The sequence below is a fragment of the Tympanuchus pallidicinctus genome, unplaced genomic scaffold, assembly GCF_026119805.1.
Source record: "Tympanuchus pallidicinctus isolate F22 unplaced genomic scaffold, pur_lepc_1.0 scaffold15, whole genome shotgun sequence".
NCBI lineage: Eukaryota > Metazoa > Chordata > Aves > Galliformes > Phasianidae > Tympanuchus > Tympanuchus pallidicinctus.
The window spans coordinates 14090708-14099716 of NW_026294669.1; the positions used below are offsets into that span (position 1 = coordinate 14090708).

The window sequence follows — 9009 nt, forward strand, 5'->3', positions numbered from 1 at the left end:
GAATAAAAATCTCTCTTTGTAACAGGGAGGGAGGTACTGTATTTACTGTATTTGCTGATACACATCAAGAGAAGAGAGGTACAGGGTGGGAAGAAAGAGAAAGAGGTAGCTTTGTTCTCATAGCAGTTTGCTCAACAAAGCTCAGACTGTTTCACTGATAGTAGATGCTGCATGTTTATTCTGAAAATTTATGGTTTAATTAATTTTGGGGTGAGATAGCGAACATGGTTCAGTGCCAGATCAGGTGAAATATGATCCCAGCATTTCAAGAATTCAAGTGGCTGAGGGGGGGTTAACTGAATGGCACCCGAAATCTAATAAAAGCTAGCACAATGGGAAACACTCGTATCTTAAAGGAGGATCTCTGGAGATTTTAAACATGTCAAGCAGCATGGTGGGGATGGGGAGTGGGATGGAATCATACAGGACTTCAGGATGTCATGCAGATTTCTTTCCTTGAAATTCAGCAGTTGAGCTCATGCTTCAGGTTCATTCCCCTTGTGCAAGTAATATTGCATGCATATGTTTTATGCAAGAACAAAGCCGTATTTCACAGCTGCAGTATTCCATGGCATCTACAGATGCAGCATCATATCTCAAGCTATTCTCTTCTTCAGAACAAGGAAGTGATATTTTTCACTGTTTATGAATGAGGAACAAAGTCACAGGACACAGAGGATTTGAACAGCAAAAATAAAGACTGAAGCCCACATCATCATCTGTAAATGATGGCTCTGCCACTGCACAGCCCTTCCCCTGAGCACTGGGGGAGGAACCTGCACTTAGAATACTAAAACAGGACAGACATCCCTGGGTCTGATCCATGTCTTTTGCAGCCTGCGTGTAGAGCAGGGATTTAAATGCCTCTCTAGAAGTGCTCAGAGGAGAGCTCATGCCATAAGCTGGAATTGTCTATAGCAACTCCCTTTATGCTAGAAGGGACTATCTGAATCAAACAGGCCAACCTTTGCCTTCTTATTTCCCTTAAATCCTGCTGCTTTCAGTTCTGTGATGAGAAACAATCCCAGCTTGCCTCTGGCACTGCAGCCAGGCATCTCAGGCCAGTTCTATGGGAAATGCTGGTCTCTGTAGATGATGTGACCCTCTGAGATGCCTCAACTTTAAGCCTCAGAGATGGGATGTAAGAACTCGGTCTCTGGAGAGCCTGCTCTGTTACCAACAGCTTGTCCCAGCTAATGACCCGCAGTATTTGGCAGGGAAGACAAAAAAGTAAATAAAAATATTTCCTTTCCCACCTCCTTGTGAATTTTCCTACAAACGAGTTAGGTTACAGCTTCTGCTGCATCACACATGTACCTTTTCATTTCAGTGTTTGGTCCTGACCTTTGCTCACAGCATTCAGTCTCCCATGCACACCCTGCTTACTCTCCTTTTGTAATTTATGACACACACTGTACACCCATTTCCTTCTGCCCTTAACTCGCCTGCGTGTGTTCTTGTTATCTCAGCTGCTCCGTAGATTTGCCATATTCTAGCTAGCTTCCAAGACTGTTCTCATAACGGACTTTCTCCCAGATGATATTCCACTATTTATGAGGGATTCAGCTCAGTCTGTGAATACATACAGATTGCTATGACTTCCCAGTCTGACCTATAGCCTTTCCTCTTAAGTGAGGGGGAATGAAGTCTCTGCAATACACCATTTCTTCTTGTTTTTTGAGGGGTGCATGTTTCATTCAGTTTTTGACGCTACCAGTCAGATTTCTATGCTGACCCCTCCAAACTGGAAAAACAGCACTGTACACGGCTCTTCCTCAAAGATTTCTCTTGTCTTTGGAGGCAGGTGACAATAGGCTTTCTTGGGTTAACGCTTCTCCTATTATTTACAGCTATAAATGGTAACACTAATGAAAACGTCTTCCAATCGCTTCCAGATAAGGTTCTTGTCAGCCTGTGAATCTTTAGCAATAATTTATTCCTTCTCCATTCTGACTTTGTAGAAAATCATCACAGTGCTCCAATGGTATCTACTGAATTTCAGACTGTCTTGCCTCCCCAAGTCATCAGCTACCTCCAACTTTCTCCTTTCTTCTGGAAGACATGGAGCACAAGGGAAAGATCTGGAAAGATCTTGGCACCTGCTGGAGAGCAGAAGGAGAGGCGCCTGGGAGGAATGAGGGGGCACAGGGCTTCTGAGTGAGGACAGGTAATGCAGGGTGGTCAGCTGATGACCATCTCTTGCAATGGAGACTTGCTACCTGGGCAGTGGTGTGGTTGAGGTGTAGGAATAAGATGGATCCTGTGATGGCATTTAGCAATGCCTTGTTTAGAAGTGGAGAAGCTGGAGGAAAATGAAATTCTGCAGGTATTCTTCTGAGGATCCAGGTTTCCATTTTCTCCTGGTGACACAACTGTGTTGTTCTGAGGTCTTCACTGCCTAACTTCCAGTTATGAGTATTGTGCATGACACAAAGGATTTGATGACAGAAGCACAGCACTTGTTGTCCTTACTGCTGGCCTCAGGAATTCCAGGCTGTGCTTTCTCCCCTACGTTCTCCCATTCTCCTCTCTGCCCACAGATGAAGCCTTGTTTAACACATCTGCCTTTCTACAAGTGGACAGGAGGGGATGAGGATCTGTGCAACGGTTGTGTAACTCTTTCCTTGTTTATCCAGATGGCTTTTCAGTGGCAGAAGTTATCTGAATGATGAATGCATGTTCCTTTTAGGACAGGATCCATTTCCTGGGATGTGTCACCTGGCTCTTTCTTCTCAGGTCATTTCCCTGAGCATCTGAGCAGCTGGCTCACATTTCTGGGGTCTTCTGGTATTTAGCTGAGGTTGACTTCAGACACTGAGCTGCAGGGTGGGAGTGGGAGAGGAAGAGGAGGGAACTTCCAGAAGCAAATCAAGATATAAATATCTGTCTGCGCTTCAACCAGAGGTGTAATTGGAACCTACAGAATGGTACCCAAGATAGCTTTGATCTTATTACCCCATGTCTTTACATGAACAAAGCCACAGTGTTGTTTGCATCAGAACAATAAAGCATCTAAGGTGGCTTGAGGAAGAACATCGCAAAGACCAAGTATTTGTAACCCTGCTGGAATACATTCTTTCACCTAGCATTCTTCAAGCATTTGGCTACTTTCCTTCTAATGAAGATTGCTGCTATTTGCCTTATTTGCTGTGACAGTGCACTGTCAGCACATCTTCAACATAATATCCATCATAACCTCTAAGTCCTTCTGGTGAGGGCTGCTACTCAGCCAGATGCTTCCCAGTTAGTGTCAATGGTACTATGAGTACTCCATGAATACTCCTCTTTTCTGAAAGTTGTAAAGCTCCTGTTTGTCCAGGCTTCAAAAATTTCTCTATCTTACCCAAAAGTTCTGGATGTTTTGAAATATCAAACATTCCATTTAAGTTAATAACACCTGCAAATTTGATAGGGATTTATTTTGTCATTATCCAGGTCCAGGTAATGAAAATAATACCACAGTAGAGACCCCAGTGGTAATACATTAGGTACCTGCCACCTCTGGTGGACATCAAGCCAAGGAGTGCTACTCCTTGAATCTAGCACTCCAGACAATTTCATGTTTTGTTTGTTTGTTTGTTTTTTACCAATCCAAAATCTCAATCATCTAGTCTACCCTCCTTCAGTATGCAGTGACAGATTGTATCTGAAGTCCAAATAAATCAAGGTATATGATATCTACTGCTCTCCCCTTATCCACATGGTCAGACCTTTCATCACAAAGGGCAATTGGGTTGGTTAAGCCTGATTTGTACTTTACCGAGCTGATCATTCCAATTTCTTAAAACAGAATTTATGAGATCTGATACCAGCCTTTGGCTTTCCATTAATACAGTTCCGAGAGGCAGCAAATTTAATCAGTGACCCATTGCAAAGAGAATGTCTGAACACCTCACCTCTCTTCTCCAAAAGCATTTGTTTATTTGTCTCTATCCCATGTGGTTATCAATTGAACTAATTAAGATTTTTACACTTCTGAGGCACCCTCTGTTGTCTGTGCAGACTTATTAAGTACCACTAAATGAAAATTTTCAAACTCATAAGAAGTTACAGATGAAGGTGTTCACTGCTGTTAAAATAAGAGCTGTAACAACTTAAGGAATATAGTTCTTTAACATCCTAAAAACACTGAAAAGGTCATAGCATGTAAGAGAATGAGAATTTAATGAATCTCACTGTCAGCAGCCTTTTCCAGTCCATTTCTTGGATTCATATGATTGCCATTTCATTTCAGACTCTGACAGCAACATATGGTGACTTACATGAAAGAGGCAAACATCCTCCTTTCCCACCTTTCTCCTGCACCAGCAATTCAGGACCCCATGCACTGAATAACGGAGTTTTAGTTTTCAATCAGTTAAATCAAACTGACACCTTCACAATTAATTCATTGACTTTAAACACTGCATAATTACTGGAGAAGCTTTCCTTATCTGCTCAAGGCATGGCACAAAAACACATTTTAAATTCTCCAGTAAAGAAAGGGCCTCTTTTTTGGTGATATTTCAAAGTAGAGAGGAACAAACTATATAACACTACTTAAGAAGACCACTGCTTCCTTAAACAGAAGAATCTAAAAATATATCTGTAGGTTGGGATTATTATTTTGATTCTTGCCTTTATTTTAATCACTGTTCATTTAAGAAATAAATGAAATCATAAACTGATAAACATCCCACCATTGTTCGGACTACTGCTTGCCTTCCATTGCTGACAGCACACGGCACTGATTTCAGTGGACTCTTAAGCTATGATGCAATTTGGAAAAATCTGTTGAATTAGCATATTAATAATGGAATGAAATTTCCAGGTGCCTTTGTATCTGCTGACTTGGAGAAGATTTCTCATCTTCATGCAAATTTGCCTGCATTTTCACTTGTAACTGTTAGTTTATTCAGGGCAGGAAAACCTAAGAGGACTGACAGTATTTCCAACTTGAAAAGCTTGGAGGCAACCACATTACAAACAAAACGGTATTATTAAAAAGTACAACATCTACAAAAGGCATAGACTGAAGCTCCAAACCTTCTACTGCATGGGTGACCACTGTTCCAACTAAAGCCATATGGTGATAAGAAGGTCGTTCCACAAATAAGATGTTAATTCCTCATCATAAAAGTATCTTTCCTCTGGTTGGTTCTGGCACACATAGGGGAAGAAATGGATCCAGTATCTTCTCCTCACATTGCTAGGCAACACACAGTACTGTCAAGGAGCCAGGTGGCTGCATTCAAGGGCTTGCTTCCAGATTAAAACCAGATATCTATCAAAAATAACAGAGCCTGTACCTATACAGCCTTTGGGAGATGTGCTCATGTTCCAGATCTGGTCTGCAGAGCAATTCCCGTTAACCAGATTTTGTAGACCCCGTGCACAGATGGGAACCAGTCATGCCTGCCCTGTACCTGAGTTTCCTTGCCTGAATAGACAGATAACTTGCCACAGATCGGAGCCAAAGGAGCAGAGTAGCCATCATGTGGGCAGTGCAGACAGTCAGCAAGTTAAGCTCTCATTTGAATTTCTAGACTCATCCGCTCAAGAGATTACAGGCAAAGCCAAAATCTGCTGTGATATTCTTGCCAAGGGTGAAGGAAATCAATAGGCTGCAGTATAGGCTTACACATGGAGACATACCAAGTGTGCTTGGATGCATGGTTCCCAAATTAAACAGGAAAAACAAACAGGTCTCTGTTGGAAGCCTGAGAGTTGTTTGCAACATGCTTCTCCCTGTGTTCATCAAAGTGCCATGGCTGCCTGTAACTCTATCACCTGCAGAAGCAGCACAGCAGCCCCTCAGCCTCATCCTTGTCATCTTCTTCCTCTCTATGAAGAAGGCAGAACCATAGCTGTGTCCTGCTTTGGGCTAAGTCCCTAATTGCTACTTGTCCCCATGCTGCAGGAAGGGCGACTCTCGTAGCCTGTTGCTAAGAGCTGGTCCTCTCTGCACAAGCAAAACTGCAGAGATCTTAGCGTTGGTGGTGATGGGAAACTACAGCATCCTTCTTCTATGAAGCCATAGAAAATGCAAATGTTTTCTACCACAGGAGGAATTCAACCCACCGCACGCAGGTAGGAGCGCAAAAACAATTTTGCTATTTATATCAGTCTCAGAACAGAGACATTCAGTGAACCTTTCCCAAAACATTAAGAATTTGAGTGTGAGGTGGGAAACTGTAACACGATTCTGTTCCTGTTGGACAGTTGTAGCAAAAGAACCCCACCAACTGAACAAACAAACAATTCAAACAAATAGGGAGGAAGAAGAAAACGCTGCCTTTTTTTTTTTTTTTCTTTTCTTTTTTTCAGCTTACCAGTCAGAAAAAGGTTGGCATCTTAAAACCAGCAATATTTCAGTGTCTCCTTAAAAGGATCCATTCTTCTAAGCCAGAAGAAATGAAGGAGGTTATGTGTAATAGCACCCTCTGGTGAATCCTGTCATAAAACAATCCCTGGCCCTGTGGATGGAAAGGATACAGCTGCAAACCATCCCAGAAGAGGACTATAAGTATAGGTGACACTTTGTAAAAGGGGAGAAAGGAGGAGACACCCTCATCTCAAAAGAAAGAGAGCAGATCCATTGGATGCTGCCAGGAATCCCCAGCTGTGCTGGCCTTCTGTGATATAGCTGTTGAGGCATCTCCAATTTAAACCACTGAGTCTCTGGCCTTGGAGAGCAAGGCTACAATTGTATTTCCAAGGATCTGTCTTGCCCCCTTTTCCTTCTTGTCTCTTTTTTCCCCAGCCCACAAACTGAGGGACTACTTAGAGAGATGGGGAGCACACAGTGTGATGCATTCAACTGGAGCCTCTGTCCCATAGACCAAGGCACTGCTGGAATTACCCAGAGTCCTGTTGAATGCAAAGTGTGTGCCAGAAGCAGAAGAGCACATGGAGCTCACCACCCAACGTAGATTAAACCAGCTTGGAAAGTTTTACAAGAAAAAGCATTTTTTCTTGCAATAGGCTGAGTGGCTGGCTGGCAACTCAACCATGAGAAGATCTGGCCTGTATGCAAGTCTGCAAATAATACATACGCTTATTTATGCAATTCCATCTCCAAGGAGAGAAGGAAGTGGAGAAGAATGGCAACTCAATGAAGGAACAACATGACCAACAGAAGAAAGTTCTCTGACTGCATACCCATATCCTATGCTTACTAAAGGTACCTTAAGGCCACCAAAAATAAATAGAACAAGGAAGGGAAACCAGTATACTCCCTTTACAAAGCCTCTCCTAAATGCTTCTGCTGAAGCACCATGAAATTCAGCTCTCGAACACAGACTTGTTCTGTCATGTGTTTGCTAGGATATAGCAAGCACTTTACTGTGACTCTTCTATGCCCCTTACAAGAGCTCTGCCCATCTCTATCAGTGCAGAGCTGTAGAACCACTTTTGCTAGGAAACATCAAGCTCACACAGGGCAAGAAGCTCAAGTATGAGCTTTCTCCTCAAAACCGCTCTACATCCTTGTTTCTCCTGCCTCTTTTTTCCTCTCAAGGACATCCTTTTCATATTGCCCTCTTTTTCTGGACTCTTGATTCCAAAATATGAGGGAAGGTTCAGGACAGCAATGAATCTGAGACCACTTACCAGTTTCTAGCATTTTCTTCTCATATACCTGCAGAAACAGTAGGTGTGTTTGAGTTAGATACCTACAACGATGCTGAAGTGGTTTGCAAAATCTTGTGGTTGACTTGATAACTGCTCCCTATCCAACTAAGTACACTGATGAGTCATGCAAAAATGCCGAAAGGTAGATAATATGGAGACTAACTTTCTTTGAAGAGCTTGGCTCTATCTGAGAGGACTAACAAAAGCCAAACCCCTCCCATACCCAACAAAGAAAGATCCCCACTGAGCTGTGTCTAAAAGTAGGTGGTATACATCACTAACAAACCTCTCTCATCTCCTACTAACTCCAGCCAGCTGCCAGATGAGCCCTGCTGAAAAAGAAAGCTTGAAAGTCTTCTAACTGCCTTCCTTTGTAGATGCCCCAGATGCCCCATCTCACCTCTCTCACCTCCTCATTCCCCTCTGTCCTTAACTCAGCTTGCCATTTAACTCACCTGGGATGCAATTAACCAGGAAACTCCACTGAAGAGTTCATTACAGAGATAAATGTCTACCTCTAGTTCTGAGCTTACCCAGTCACAGCACTAAACCTCCCACCAAAATGTCCTTCCAGTTACAGAACTACTTGTCCTATAAAACTGTGAGCCTGAGGTTTGTGTTCATAATGCTTTCCCAGGTGTGAGAAACACTGTGCCCTACATGCATGGAGACATGATCAATGACTATGTGTTTTAATTCTCAGCAGAATAATTAACAGGCACAGAAATAAAATTTCATCTGAGAATCAAAACAGAAAGCTCCATTAAAATTCAATAGAAAGTTAACTAGCCCTCCGCATTTCACACCGCACAATTTCTAACTGAACACTTAAGTATTTGCTATTCCAAACCAGCTCCATCCTTTTAAACTCAGAACTCACCACAGAGTGCAGGGCTTCTAAACATTTCCATCCAATTTTTATTCATGAAGGGAAAAGCTGAGGCACAAAGAGGTGAGAAATAGACTTAGAAACAGAGCTCTCCCCTGCCCTGCCAATGTGTTATCCAGCATTTAAGTTATCAGACAGTACTGACTCCTCTGTTTTCTTCCTTTTTCATAAAATATTTTTAACAAGTAATCAAGGGAAGAAAAAAACAAAACCCAAACCTCAGAAGACATAGCCTCAAACTCCAACATGTTACCATAGCTGGGATAGATCTTTCCAGCCAGAGAAGGATCGTGTTGCAGCTAACATAACTGCTAATGCTATGCAGGACTGGTCCATTCCTAAACCCTATCCCTTCATTTGGTAAGAGGGAATTGCATCAGCATCAGTCACCCATACCCATTTCCATACTTTGCTTGAAAGACCTACATGCCATTTTCTTCCTTATGATTATGCTTTATTATTTCAATTACATCAGTGCCTGGAGGCCTTGGGATAGACCAAGTCTCTAT

General features: G+C 42.4%; 1 long non-coding RNA gene across 1 annotated transcript; it reads right to left on the reverse strand.

Annotated features, from left to right (window-relative positions):
• Nucleotides 1-262: 262 nt before the first annotated feature.
• Nucleotides 263-8002, reverse strand: LOC128076987 (uncharacterized). Its single transcript, XR_008204758.1, has 3 exons — nucleotides 7898-8002; nucleotides 7591-7618; nucleotides 263-2819 (listed from the first exon to the last, which is right to left on the reverse strand). It is a non-coding gene; the product is annotated as an uncharacterized LOC128076987 (long non-coding RNA).
• Nucleotides 8003-9009: the final 1007 nt, after the last annotated feature.